Genomic DNA, 14,353 nt, shown 5'->3' with positions numbered 1-14,353 from the left:
CCCTTGAAGGACCTGTCTGTACTCACTGTCTTCAATTCCTCTCCGTCTCTTCTCATGGTAAAACGCATATATACCACACATATATATAGTGTCATCAATGTGTATGTAATGAGCCATTTTCACCATCGTTAAGTGTGCAATTCAGTGGCATTAAGTGCAGTCATAGTGTTGCGCAGCCACCACTTCCGTCCACCTCTAGAATTTATTTTCTCAAACTGACACTCTGTTCCCACTCAACACTCCCCACCCTGTCCCCAGCCCCTGGCACCCACCCTTGCCCTCTGTCTCTGTGGATCTCCCTCCTCTCATGTAAGGCCCTGTCTCTCTCACAGGAGCAGAACCCTATAGCAAGTGTCTCTTTATGATCGCTCATTTCACAGAAATGCCCTCCAGGGGTCAGCCATGTTGTGTCGTGTGTTGGAGTGCCTTCCCTTTCCAGGCCAGCTCATATTTCCTTGTCTGGGTAAACTACGTTGTTGTCTCTCCCTTCGTCTGCAGATGACACTGGGCTGCCACCACTGCTTTTCTCAATCGCACACCAACCAGCCTTTCACACGCAACCCCTCATGCAAGCCACCCTCACCAGGCCCCTGTGACCCTTGCCAGACTCAGTGAGCATTTGCAGGTCACTGTCCTTCACCAGCAGCAGCAGCAGCAGCAGCACTGGACAGATGGAGCCAGCCACTGCTCCTCCCTGACCTGTGAGGGGTCCTCACTGGCTCAGGTTGCAGGACCCCACCAGGAGCTCTCAGGCATCCTCCCCCATTGCTGCCGCATCTTCCCTCTGCCTCTCTCATTGTGTCCCAGGACTTGCGGCGTCCCTGTGAGCTCACCCAGGCTCAGGGCTTTCAGTGTCATCTCTATGTGGTAAGAACTTGCAAAGTTCCATCTCCAGTACTTTCTGGAACTCCTGTGTCCACCTGCCAACTAAACAGCTCCACTTGGATGACACTTCCTGCATGACACACCCAAGGCTGACTCCAGACCATTCTCTCCTTGCCTCCCCGTTGCAGGACCTGGCAGCTCTATCTTTCCTCTTGCTCAGGCCAAATCTGTTGTCCTTAACTCCTCTTTGAGCCCTGCATCCTGGTCATGCACAACCCCTATTGGCTTCACCTTCAAAATTGATCCCTGATGCAAAGAGTTATCCCCTCTGCTGCTATCAGCCTGGCCCAAGTGACACAAGGCTGTTCAGTGACAAATTCTTGGGGTAACATTTTGAAAATTTCAGCACCCATGGCTTTACACCCACCCTTCCCCGCGGGTGTGGCTGCTCTCCAGCTCTCTCGTCCTGCTCTCCCCAGGTGCCTCGGCTCCAGGGGGACAAGGTTTTCCCTGGGCTGCTGCCTTCCCTGCTCCCTTTCCAGTCCCCAGAAGGGTGCCGGCCTCAGAGGCCTCCAGAGTAGAGCCTTGCCCACCGCAGCAGCTCCAGCTGGAGGAGGTTCCCCTACTTCCTGCACCTCGACCCCTTAGAGCAGCAGAGGCAGAAGCAGAGGCCTCCTTTGGAAAATGACAGGTTTTTATTGCTATGTTTGCAGTGGCTTTTTAGCACAGTAACAATGTCCCCGCAGGCCCACCACCCTCACCCAGCCCCAGCCCTCCAGCCTCTGTCCGGGTGTCAGGGAAGCCTTTCTTGGGGTCACTCAGCTGTCTCGGGACTGGACGTGACAGACATACGTGGGTTAAAGCCGCTACACAGAAGACTGGAGGTGCAGGAAGTGCATCCGCCTTGAGCCTGGACGTGGGAGCCGTGTCCGGGGTCCCTTCCCGGGGGTGTGCCCAGCCCAGGGCACAGGGTGGGAAGCCTGAGCAGGCCAGGTTAGCAGCCCAGACACCCAGGATGGAATATTGCAGCCTCTTGCCCCACAGACCTGTGGGCAAAGGGACAGCGTGGGGACAGCCCCAAGGCCCCCACCATGCACTTTTCCAATCCATTCTGGGTCTGGGGATCACACACACACATCCACACAACAGACTCGCACACGCAACAGCTCGAAGCTTTTGTTTTGCCTCTGAAAGTTAGATCTATAAATTCACACTCCTAGGCTAGGGGCAGAGGGGAAATGTAGGGCTCACAGGGATGGGAGTGGTAAGGAGAGGATGGTTTGGGCTCCTTCCTCTTTTTAGAAATATACAAGCAGAAATCTCATTCTCTCAAGTTTTTATAAAATGTGCAAAATACAAGCCTCCTTTGCCCAGAGGCACCATTTACATCTGGTATTCACCTTTGCTAAGAGATAGATATCTATATATACTCTACGTACTCACGCACGCATGCACTCGCACCCAAGCTCACACAATTGATATTGGTGGTGATTGGCGCAGGAACCAGAAGGTTCCACTGCTGGCTGGCTCTCTAAGCTTCTATAACAGGGATGGGGAGAGGGGTATAGCCCAGCTGAAATATTTGTCTTGGTTCTGCTGCCCCTCCCTTGCCTCCCTTCTCCTCTCTCTCCTCCCTCCCGTCTCTCCCTCCTTCCCTTCCTCACGTTTCCCAAGCTGCCACTGCTGCTTCTGGGGTGAGGGGTCACCCAAGGGTGTGCTACAGAGCAGAGCCTGGAGAGGTGGGCAGGGGGTGGGCATGGCAGGGGCAGGAGGAGTGCTGCACTGTGGGTGGGGGTGGGGCACTAGGCGGGGCCTAGGACCAGCTGGGCTAGGACTGGAGGGGGAGAGGCATCTATTTTTGGTGGGTTGTGATATTTTTGGCGTTTTATTAAAAATGGAAAAAGTTGTTTTAGTGAGCACTCATAGTACTTTCTCCCCTCCTCTCCCAGGCAGACCCCAAAAGTGTCAGGGAAAGGCACGCCCCCTGGAGGGGTGGGGTGGGGCTGAAGCAGGGGCTGCTATGGTTACCAGAGGTGAACTGGTGATGTGAGCTGAGCTGTCCCATGACACTCTCCACCACGACGACCTTGCTGCTCTTCGACACTGGGGTCAGGGTGGTCAGGCCCCTGACATCTGCATCCTGAGCTCGGTACTCCAAGTGGTGGAGGCCCCAGATGGGCTGGGTCAGGTGCTGCTAGCACTGCAAGAGAGGACATGTTGAAGCCCCCAGGGTCACCTGCTCATCCCCACGGTGACTTCCTCTGCCTCTCTCCAGCTCCCGCTGCCTGCCATCCTAGTCAGGGCCACTCCTTGGCTAGGAAGCAGGCTGGGTTGAATGTTCACAGCAGGGGAGGGGAGGGCAGGCCGGGAGGGAGCCTTACCTCAGCCATGGTGCCCTTGGCCCTGAGGAGGCAGCCCAGGAGGTGCAGTGGCATGCACAGCATGGAGGACAGCACGAAGGCCCAGCCCATGGCCTCACCCCACCCCGGGTACACGTAGGTGTTGTAGACCAGCGGCTCGTAGTACACAACGTTGAAGATGAAGATGACCTACAGACCAGAATGCCGTGGTTAATGGGGCCCCCTACCCTGCCCCACCTCCCCCAGCCCTTACCATGCAGACCAGCGGGGTGAAGAAGGACCAGCACCATTTCATCCAGGGGCAAGGTCGGTACCCGATCATACAGGCAATGTCGTCCGTGAAGTGGTCAGCTCCTGTGGCAAGGCAAGGCGGGAGGGCCAAGCTGGAGACCTGCCTTCCCCACCACCGTGCCCCAGCCCAGCCCTCAGCCATGACCTACTGTACACACAGGCCACCACCACGCACTCCCAAAAGGCCTGCCAGAGCAGGGTGGTGCCGCTGGCCGAGTAGTAGTCAAACAGCTGGAAGACATACATCCCACCCTGGGGGACAGAGCCCAGTCAGGGAGGATGGCGGACGGCCACCAGAGGTCACAGGCAGACCCCCCACCCCACTCACATCAGTCACCATGGAGAGATCAATGACAAAGCGGAGGGCACAACAGAGGGCCACAGAGATCTCCCTTTGGAAACAGAAGTAGTAGGAGGCTGGGAGGAGGTCGAGGAGGCCGGTGATGAAGCCCTCCACACCTACAAACTGTGGCCAGGCCAGCTCAGGCCGAGCCCCGCACCACCCTCCACCCCTTTCCTTGCCTGCAGCCCTCACTCCGCCCCCCTCCTGGCTCCCTGTCCCAGGGCCCCATGCAAACCTGGCTGTCGAGATCAAGCAGCAACAGCATGAAGAAGAACAGGGCAGCCCAGAGTGGGGCCACTGGCATTGGTGTGACAGCCTGTGGGTAGGCGATGAAGGCCAGGCCCGGCCCTGTGGGAAAGGTGCAGTCTCTAGACCTTGCAGCCGATGTCCTGCCCTACGCGCACCCTGAGCCCTGCCTGCAAAACTCAAGCCCATGCCCACACCTGCCTCTGAGTTGCTGTCAACCCTGGGTCGTGCAGCAGGGGCTGGGATGTCCTGTCTCTGTCAACATTGACAAATCCCAGGACCTGCCCTCACAGGCCCACAATCTGACAAGTTCTGTTTGAATCCTCGTCACTTTTCAGCATTTCTATTGCGTGTTGTTGTACATCATGCATCTGGGTGGCAGTTGCTGCTCTGGAGGCGGGGCTGGGGGTAAGGCCCTACCTGACTCTGCCACCTTGGAGATGTGCATGCCCTGCTCTGCAGCCATGAAGCCCAGGATAGAGAAGACCACGAAGCCAGCAAAGAAGCTGGTCCCACTGTTGATGAGAGCCAGGATGATGGCATCCCGGAGGGGTGGAGGGGCCAGAGTGGATGGGTTAGGCTGCTGGGCAGGGCAGGGCAGGACGGGGCACAGGTGGCAGGGCAGCAGTGCTTACTTGTAGCAGTTGTTGTCGAAGCGGTTGTAGCTGCCCAGGGCTGTGAGGGCCCCCAGGCCAATGGCATAAGAAAAGAAAATCTGGGTCCCCACATCTATCCATACCTAGAGGAGGGCCGGAGAGCGCAGGCATGAGGGGCCTGCAGGGCTCCCACCCCAATGCCCTGCTGCAGCCTCCCCACCTCCACCTCACCTGAGGGGACCCCAGCTTTGACCAGTCAGGCTTGAGATAGTAAATGATGCCATCCAGGGCGCCAGGCAGCAGCACTCCAAGCACCAGCAGCATGACCAGGACCACGTAGGGGAATGTAGCAGTGAAGTACACGATCTGGGGGGCCAGGCTGCTCAGTGGGGGCTGCGGCACCACCTCCCTCATAAGCCCACTCTGAGCACCTCCGGTCCCCCTTGCGGGCAGGTATGTTCAGAGGTCCCCATTCTCCTCCGAGCCATGGCTCCCGCCAGAGGAAGCTAGGGGCAAGGCTGGGCCCCGGCAGCCCTGGAAAGTGCAGTGGGGAAGCTCTCTGGGTGCCTCATTTGTCTGCAGGGACGCGTGTCAGTGGGGAGCAGGCGAGCCTCTGGGAGCTCTCCTCAGTGGGGACAGGAGGCGTGGAGCATGTGGGGAGTGAGAGCTGTGTGAGTGTGTGGGCAGTGCACATGTGGGAGGCCCAGGCAGGGAGCAGGATATTGGATCGGGGCCGGGTCCCCCTCCTCTTCTGGAGAGAGGCTGGGGCTGAGCAGGTGGAGAGTGGAACTGGGCCAGGCAGAGGCAGGCAAGACGCGGCTGCCACACTGTCTGCCCCCTCTTCCCACATGCTGCTCTGGGGACCTTGTCCCCTAGGGAGCTGGCCATGTCCCACAGCTCTGGACATTGTCTTCTTTGTTCAGGTGACTCCCCAGCCTGACCAGGAGCCCCCAAGGGATGTGGCCAGACTCTGCTCTGTGTCCCCAAGGCAAGATAGGCAGGTAATAGATGGCCAGACCAGGTCCATCAGACTGTCACAAGAGTCAGAGACTGGCAGGAGGGCACCGGTGGGGGTGATGGGCACAGGGAAGGGACAGTGCCTGCTGGGGCCTCTCCCCACAGGAGCAAAGGCTGCTGGGCCCTGGATTTGCAGGATGGGGAGTGTTGCTTGGCTTTCAGTACCTCCCCCTTCCTTGGGGCTAGACTCTGTCTGGTCACCTCCTGTTGCCACGGGTGTGCCTGGCACAGACATCCAGCTCCCAGGGCTGAGCCACACTCCCCACTGCATGCCTCTAGTGGTACCTTTCCCATGGATTTGACCCCCTTTCAGACACAGAAGTAGACCAGCACCCAGCAGGCCAGCAGACAAAGGGTCACCTCCCAGTTGAGGGCCCCTGGCACCTCCAGTCCCCCAGACAGCCTCAAGACTTTGTTCCTAGGGGAGGGAGGGAGGTCCTATGAGGACTGTGCCAGTAGAGGATGGAGCCACAGGGTCCACCCCCAGGAGCCGTGGCTCCCTTCTCTCCCACAGCCCAGGGTTCAGCAGGCCCTCTTGTCCATCTGGGCTGGGCCTGGAGCCCACGAGCCCCTGGCCTTTGGAAGGCCACTCCCATCCCACCCCACATGCAGCCCCAGCTCCCCCATCAGGTGGGAATGACCAGGACAGTGATTGGCTGCCAAACCCAGGAGCGAGGCTGACCTGGTGCAGCCCCTGGGGCTGGCCCCAGGACTCTCCGAGGGCAGACAAGGGCAGGCAGGGTCCAGGAGGGACTGCCAAGAAACACCCTGGTCCCCTCTCAGGGCCATTCTCCTGGAGCCGGGCAACATGAGGGAGACCTGGGGGATGGGATGGGCTTGGCCCAGAGGTGCTGGACTCACTCCCAGAACTCGATGACAGGGGACCGGCGGTCAGCAAGCTGGTCACAGGTGAGGTTGGCCAGGCTGGCACTGGCACAGTCTTCATGGCGGAAGATCTCCACACAGTCGGGAGTGTTCCAGGTGTGGCCACATGTGGCCCAGGGCAGCGTGGTGGTAAAGGACTTGACCAGGTAATAGAAGCCCCAGGCCAGCACCATGATGTAGTAGGTGTTGCAGTAGAATACGATCATCATGGAGGCATAGCCCAGGCCTGGGGCCGGGAAGTCCTTGCCATGTAGATTCTTTCCTGGCCACCTACCCTGCCACCCCTTTATCTCCCCACCCAGGCTGGCAGTGCTCCCACCGTCTGTCCTTCTGGAGCCTTGTTTGTGGTGCTCCTGACTCCCCTGGACTCCCCCTTGTGTGAGCCCCAACACTGGGCTGACTCCCCAGCCTCTCTCCTCTCCTCCAGCCGCCCCCTAGACCCAAGGCAGAGCGAGCCCCTCTCCTCTTGTCCCCATCTGACCAAGTGCTGTTGAGTCTCCAGCCTTACACACCTGGCCCCTTCTGTGGGTCCCACTGCCACCATGGTGGTTCCAGGAGGTCCAAGCCTCCACCTGGCCACCCAGTAACTCCAGTCCTCAGCAGCTGGTGGTGGTGGTGGTGGGGAGGGGGGGAGTTTCTAGTAGCCTGAGGTACTGTTGGAGACAGTTGCCCCCGTAGTGGGCAACCTCAGTACGTCGCTCCACCTATCTGTGCCCCAGCGTCCTTGGGGACAGTAATAGTAGGACCTACCTAGAGAGCCAAGTGTGCTGGGCAGGTCCCATCCCCAGCCCGGCTATGCCTGGCCTGTCCTTGCCTTGTGAAGCTGCCTATGCCCCCTCTAGTCCCTGCTTCCCCAAGTTCACTGTGCGGTCTGAACATCTCCTCCAGGCTCCCCCCTCGAGACTGGGACGCCATCACGTGGCCCCAGGCCTGGTGCTCAGGACAGGAAAAGATTTCTCAAGTGGGAGCCAGCTGGGAAAAGGGGGCAGTCCCTGAGGCTGGCCAAGGGCTGCTCACCTTTGAACAGGGGACAGACGTTCCAGACATTGATGCTGCCGGCCTTCATGAACTGGCCCAGCGAGATCTCCAAGAAGAAAATGGGGATTCCTCTGACCAGGGCTATCAGGATGCAGGGAATAAGGAACACACCTGGGGGTGGAGGCACAGGGTGGACTCAGGGTGGCCCCCAGCCAGGCTGCCCAGGCCCAGTGGGCCAGCCCAGACTCCAAAGGCCCCATCACAACTTCCCACTGGGTGAGTCAGTGTAGGGGTGGCCACTGACTCAGGCCCCACGTAGAGTCTTGAGGGGCTGGGTTCAGTGTGTTGAAGAGGTGCTACGGTAGCCCCTGGGCCATTGAAGCCCTATTCCCTGGGTGGCAGAGAGGCGCTAGGCCCACAGGGCTTCCATCCCCATGGTCACTTGGGGTGATGGCCATGGAGGACACACATGCTCAGACACGCAGCCTGTCCCTAGTGCCACAATTCCCTGTTTCAGGCAGCACAGTGAGGGCACGTCCCTGTGTGCATGTTCGCCAAGGGTGGGTGATCAGGCCTGAGGGGCTCATCCAAAGGCAGGGAGCGCGACTGTCCTGCACTTGGACGCTTGCCTGCAAGTGTGAGGTCCAAGGCAGAGGGCGGGTGGGTCACAGTCCCCTGCTGGTGGGATGGCCACGTGCAAGGACAGAGGGATACAGGTGCGGGAAGAGGGGCCAGGCCGGCCTTAGCAAGCCCAGGTAGTCAGGCTCTACAGGAGATAGGCAGGGCATGACACAGGCCCTGGCCAGCAGGCTGGGGTGGGGGTGGCAAAAGGACAGGGAGAGCTGGGTGCCGCTACCCCCTTCTCCTCTCTGGGCCTCCTACCCTTGCCCTGGCTGGGCTCGCTCCACTACTCAGAGGCCGAGCTTGGCTGCAACTTGCCTGACTCCAGGTCCCAGCATCCTTCTCCTAACCTTGGGCAAAGGCCTTTGCTCTGGACCTCTGTTTCCCACCCATCACTGGGTCACTTCGGCTTCCAGAAACCCCAGTGCTGTTTTGTAGTCATAGGACACACGCGTACCCATCGGTCTTGCTAAGCTGGGCCCGGGCAGGCGGGTGGGCATGGGACGTGCATGCACTGTGTCCAGTGGCGGCGCCAGGCGGGCCAGGCCGCAGGCTTCCCAAGCCTGGCTCAGGTACCCAGTGTTCCAGGCCCGGGCTAGAGGGGAGGGGCGGGAGGGCCGTGAGGGGAGGGGAGGGCAGGGAGAGGGACAGAGTGGCCCATTGTGTGTGTGTGTGTTCGTGTGTGTGCACACGTGGGGGGCCCAAACAATGTGCCGCTTGTGTGCCCGACCCGCAGGGGCAGCCAGGGCTCCTTACCTCGAGGAGACCCCAAGGCGCAGGCCTGCTTTCCCACCTCGGCGGCCAATCGCTCCTCCCAGCCCAGGAGTCTGAGGGGCAGCCTCGTGGGCATCACCGGCCCCCGCCCCTCACCCTGCCAGGCACATGACTGCGAGAGGGGTGGAGGCGCCCGGCCCAGCCACCGAGCAGCAGCGGTGGACCAGGGGCGGCCCCGACCCCGCGTGCCCAGGGGCCAACCGCTGCCCGGACTTCACCCCTCCGCGGCGGCTCCGGGGGTTGGGGGTCGGGGGCCGGCGGCCTGCTGGAGGAGGGGGCCACGGGGTGCGGGGAAGCTCACCTCCGCCGTTCTTGTAGCACAGGTAGGGGAAGTGCCACACGTTGCCCAGGCCCACGGCGAAGCCCACGCACGACATGATGAAGTCCATCTGGCGCGTCCAGGTCTATCTCGCGTGGCGGCACGGCCAGGCCGCCGCCGGGTGTCCCCAGGCCCGCGGGGCCGTCGCCCTTGGCCGGGGCCCTGTCGGGCCCGGGCGCGATGATGGGGCCCTTCTTCTGGTCGCTGGACACGCTACAGATGCCGTTCTCGGCGCTCTTCTTCGCCATGGCCCCAGCGGGCCTCACGGCCGGGCCGGGGTCGCGGCACCTTGCGGGGGGCTGCGGCAGGCGCGGGGCACCGGCAGCACCGGGGAGGGCCCCGAGGGCGCTGGCCGGCCGGGGCCGGGAGACCGGGCGGCGGGCGGGCGGCGGGGTGCGGGGCACAGGCGGCGCAGTCAGAAGCAGTCCACGAAGCACTTGAAAGTGAGTCTGAAGAATCTCCTGTGTGTCGGGGGCCCGGGGGCGCGCGGGTGTCGGCGGCAGCGGTTCCGGAGGCTCTTGCCCGCGGCTCGGGCGGTGGCGGCTGCTGCGGCTCCTCGCCCGACCCGAGGCTCAGCCTAGCGGGGCGCGGGCGATATCGGCGCCCGCAGTCTGCAAGCAGCGGCTGGAGGAGGGGCCTGTGGCCCGCGCCCCCGGCCCCGGCCGGGGCCAGCGGCGGCTGCGCGGCTCACCCGAGACTCCGGTGGCGGCGGCGGCGGCTCCGGCGCGCCTCGCCCTCTCCTTCCGGGCGGCGGCGGCTGCAGCCGCTCTCGGGACCGCGGCGGGCTCAGCGACTCGCCACCGCATTCCGACTGTCCCTCTCTTCCCGGTTCCCGGCCGGCAGCCACTTAAAAACCGACTCCAGGGTGATGTCACTATCGCCCCACCCCCACGGCTGGCCGGCCCCCCTCTCCCTCCCGCCCTCCTCGTCACAGTCCGCCCACCTCGTCCCTGCCCTCCTCCCGGGGAGGAGACGCCGCTCCAGCGGGAGGCAGGATGGTTGCTACCTGGGGCGGTCGCCAGCTCCTCCCGCAGGGCTCCGGGCCGCCCCTCGCCCCAGGGTCGCCCGCTCCTAGTGCGGCCCAGGCTTCCCGGCCTGCCCCTCCCAGCCCTAGGAAGACGTCCCCCGGGCCCCCTCAGCCCTCTGTCTCCCTTTCTATCCCTTTCTCCCCACTCCTGGCAGGCTGCAGCCGTCTCCTCCCGGTGCTCGCTCCTTCCTTGAGCTCTGTCCACCGCTGCCCACTGGGGGCTAGAGCTTCCTGGCTACCCTGGAAGCTGGAGGCCGGGACCAGCTCTTCAGGTGACAGGCCTCTGTGTCTCCACAGTGGCCAGAGGGGAGCCTGCCTGACTGATGAGCAAGGCTCGACTTTGTCACCAAGGCAGAGAAGGGGCCCGGGTAAATGACCCCGGTGGCCCCCACCCCTGCCTGGCGTGAGAGTGGGTAGGGGCTTCGGACTTGAGGGGACTGGAGCGGGAATAAGGCAAGGCTGCCACCTGGTGCCTGGCGGGTGCACAGACCCTTCCCCAAGGCCTCAGGCCTGAGGTCCTGGCTGCCCGTCCCCCACCCACCCCGTGTTCCTCTCCCCAGGACCCCCCAGGCCTACCCAGCAAGAGCCAGCTTGTTGGGCTGCCTCTCCGCCACCAGCTGAGCAGCTTGGTTAGAATTTTCTAGGGCAAGAGTAGCCTGGGAGTGGGGTGGGGAAGGAAGTGGTCATTCTCCTGGCCTGGGAGGTAAAGTGTGCCCCCCTCAACTTCAAGCTCCCTGATCTGATCGTGGACACTGCAGTCCCCAGATGGCTCATCCCGTTAAGCTAAGCCCGTGGCCATCCCTCCAGCTTTAGGAAGAAAAGCAGTTCTGGCCCAAGCCAGATTGAGCTTCCTGGGTGAGGGAGGGGCAGTGTCCCTACCCAGGCTTGGAGGAGGAGCCTCAAGTGGTGTGTGTGGTTGGGGGAGACAGCCGGTGTCACCTGTGCTTAAACCAGGGGCGGTGGGCGGGTACCCTTGAGGTGGCAAGGTCACACTGCTCATCAGAAGTTTCTCACTAGGGTCTTCTGTGGCCCAGCCTTTGACTGAAGCTGGTCTGGAGACAGGGGCATTAGAAAAGTGACTCATAGATGGCCTAAAGAAGGGGGGCCACTCAAGGACCCAGGAGAGAGTGAAGAGGGCCAACCCAGCTGGACCTCAGGCAAACCCCATGGCCTTTGAGAGAAGAGAGAAGAGGACCCGGTGAAGTAGGTTCCGAGGGCCTCAGCCCAGCAAGAGCGCAGGGTGGGTGTGTGATGTCATCGAAGGGAGGACAGTGACCTGGGGGAGGGCCGCTTTGAGGGAGAGTGCAGGCCACGGCCAGACAGCTCTGGGAGCCAAGGGCAGGGGAGACTTTCAGATGTTGCTTGTCCAAGGGGTGGGGGTGGAAGGGAGAGAGAGCAGAGGCTCGAGAGGGATGTAGGAGAGCTGATGGCACTTTGCGGACAGCCTCAGGGCTGCAATTGAGAAGGGCTCCCTCCCTCATGCAGGCTTTTCCTCCAGGACCTGCACCAGGAACTCACAGAGGATCAGGGAGAATTCTGAGAACATGCTACTGTGGTGCTGCCTAGAGAGGAAGGATAAATGATGACAAGTACATCTCTGAGTAACGTATGGGCACTTGTTCATGAAAACTGTTTTTCTGAAAGCTTGTGAAGGTCTTGAAATACTCGCTATCAGTTGAGGACAAACATTTACACCCTCCTTCCACAGGGAGTTCAAGCAGGCTGGATGGGTCCATCTATGGATGATCTTCCCCAGCCCCTTCCTCTTCCCAGCTCATCCCTGGCTCTCTGTGTGAACAGTTCTCATCAGTGGAATGTGGTTGATGAAGTGAGGTCTTCAATTTTCTCATTTACTGTGTAGTCATGTTATTTTCCTCATCTGAGGCTTAAAAACTCACCTGCATGCAGCACATGACAGCTTAAAATCTCTTGTGAACAAAACAGTAACAAAGACACCCACCAGCGTTGAGCATCCCGTGTTGATGACAGCGACTACCAGGGGTCAACGTCCTCTTCTCAATCCTGTGTCAGAGCATCACTTGACTGATTTCATTAGCAACTTCCCAGGAGAATCAGCTTACAAAATACTTGTCCCATTTTCCATGCAGATGTAACCCATCTATTTTACTGAAGAAATAGGAAGAGCTGAATGCTGAATACACTGAATGTCTGCAGGTTGTGCAAGTTTGTGATTTTATCACTTTCTAATTTCTGATCTGTGTGGACCACTCTACAGATTTTTCTCACTGGTGTGATCAGCCTTCTGGAAGTCAAATATAATAGACTTTCAATAATATAAAAGTCAACACAAGCTCCTCATGGTTTCAGTGCTCAGTGACGACTCTAAACTTACACAATGTGTTTCTTTATTAGTTTTGTTTTCTGGTATCTCTACTTGGCATCTTCACCACACCCATTTTATGTTTCTTATACAGGTAATTGATAATTTTAAAATTTATTGGTGCTTACTTTAATTAAATAAGCACACAATATCTTAGAATTTAAAAAAATATGCAGTAAAAGGAAATGCAATAAATTTTAATGTAAGGAAACCAGCAGCTGAAAGCAAGGGAAATCTCTTCTGCTGCATTAGGAGGGTATGGAGACCTCATAGTACGATGATTTTCTGCAGTTTAATCATTATTGCCACACAAGTGATAGCATCCTCTCTCTTTATATCAGCACATTCCCTAACGTACAATAAAGACTGAGCACAGATACCGCCAACCAGACTGACCAGCACCTCTCACCGAGTGCCTGAGCTGATAGTGATAGATATCACATTCGTCTAACAAAATCATTACACCCTGTAAGGATACCCACCAGTCATAAGGAGACAATTTAAAAAATTTAGTCGAAGCCCAAACCTGATAGGTAGTCATTTATACTTAGAAAAATTAACTCTTATCTTCACATGTATTTTTCTTAATCATAGAGAAGCTACTAGAGTCACTGTCCAAGTTACTGAATATCTTATTCCTAGAATGAGACACTGCACAATGTGTTCTGACACGAGGGGATGTAGATATAGTTAAGGGACAGGAGATGTGATCATGGGAACAAGAGTCTGTGATCCAGCAGTTCTTTCTCCCTCACAGTTGACCAGAAACAAGGCCCCAGCAGAACAATGGAAACATTGACTTAGGTCTCCACAGTCTGATGTGAGATGAACAGCAGGTAGTTTATGCTTCTGTTTTATAGTAGGAAATTTAATAAAGAAGGGCCATTTTGGGGATAATACTATTCTCTAGGATGCTTAAATGCCCCCAAACAGAGAGCACTACAGTGTCCCATAGCCAGGAGCTACAATACCTGGGTCTAGAAAGCAGTGGACAGAAATATCGGTTTCTCTTGCCACATGTATGATGAAAATTTGAAGAATGTTTCTTTCCTTCTCCATAATCATAGTCTGCGATGGACTGGAGGTCCTGGTGCATAAGAATAAATGTGTCTCCAGTAGGAAAAGAATTAGTCCCATAAAATAATTGTGCTGCCGTGGTTCTCATACTGTTGGAACAGCTGACCAAGAAAGTGTTGTAACAGCTGCAGTGTTTATTGATTCCTATCATATTGGGGGCTACATTCGCAGCTACCAAGGGAAAGAGAGAGAAGTAATTCTGGCCTAGATAGAGTCTATAGATTTTTTTTTTCTTTCCTTCAAACTGAGGTTTAAAAAAATCACATCAACTAAAATGCAGATGATGATCAAATGATCAAGGACAACAGCCATTAAATGTTTCAGGTGTGTTTTAACCCAAAGTCACACAACATGTGAGAACATGAGCTCTGGAGTCGGGAGAATCTCTGAGGAGAATCTAGAAGGTGGGTGGGAGGAAACAGTGATTCACGTCTAAGGAAATTGCAGGGCTACCTCCTTTAGGGGAAAGGAAAGCCTGAGCCTCTCCTACAGTGTGCTGTCTAAAAATTTTTGGCTGACTTACTATATTCTTCAACACCAATATTTTTTAGTTCTCTTTTAAATTTTTTTATCTCTTAAAATTCTCACAGTGTTCTTGCATGCTGCCACTAGCTTATTAAACATGATTGTAATATTTAAATTTTCTGCCAAGA

At 57.9% G+C, this 14,353-nt stretch overlaps 1 pseudogene; it reads right to left on the bottom strand.

Annotated features, from left to right (window-relative positions):
* Positions 1–1,545: 1,545 nt before the first annotated feature.
* Positions 1,546–9,503, bottom strand: LOC101144201 (sodium- and chloride-dependent creatine transporter 1-like; annotated as a pseudogene).
* Positions 9,504–14,353: the final 4,850 nt, after the last annotated feature.

The sequence above is a fragment of the Gorilla gorilla genome, chromosome 18, assembly GCF_029281585.2.
Source record: "Gorilla gorilla gorilla isolate KB3781 chromosome 18, NHGRI_mGorGor1-v2.1_pri, whole genome shotgun sequence".
In the NCBI taxonomy this organism is placed as follows: domain Eukaryota; kingdom Metazoa; phylum Chordata; class Mammalia; order Primates; family Hominidae; genus Gorilla; species Gorilla gorilla.
Note: the sequence above shows the minus strand (reverse complement) of the source record. Positions and strands in the feature narration are given on the sequence as shown.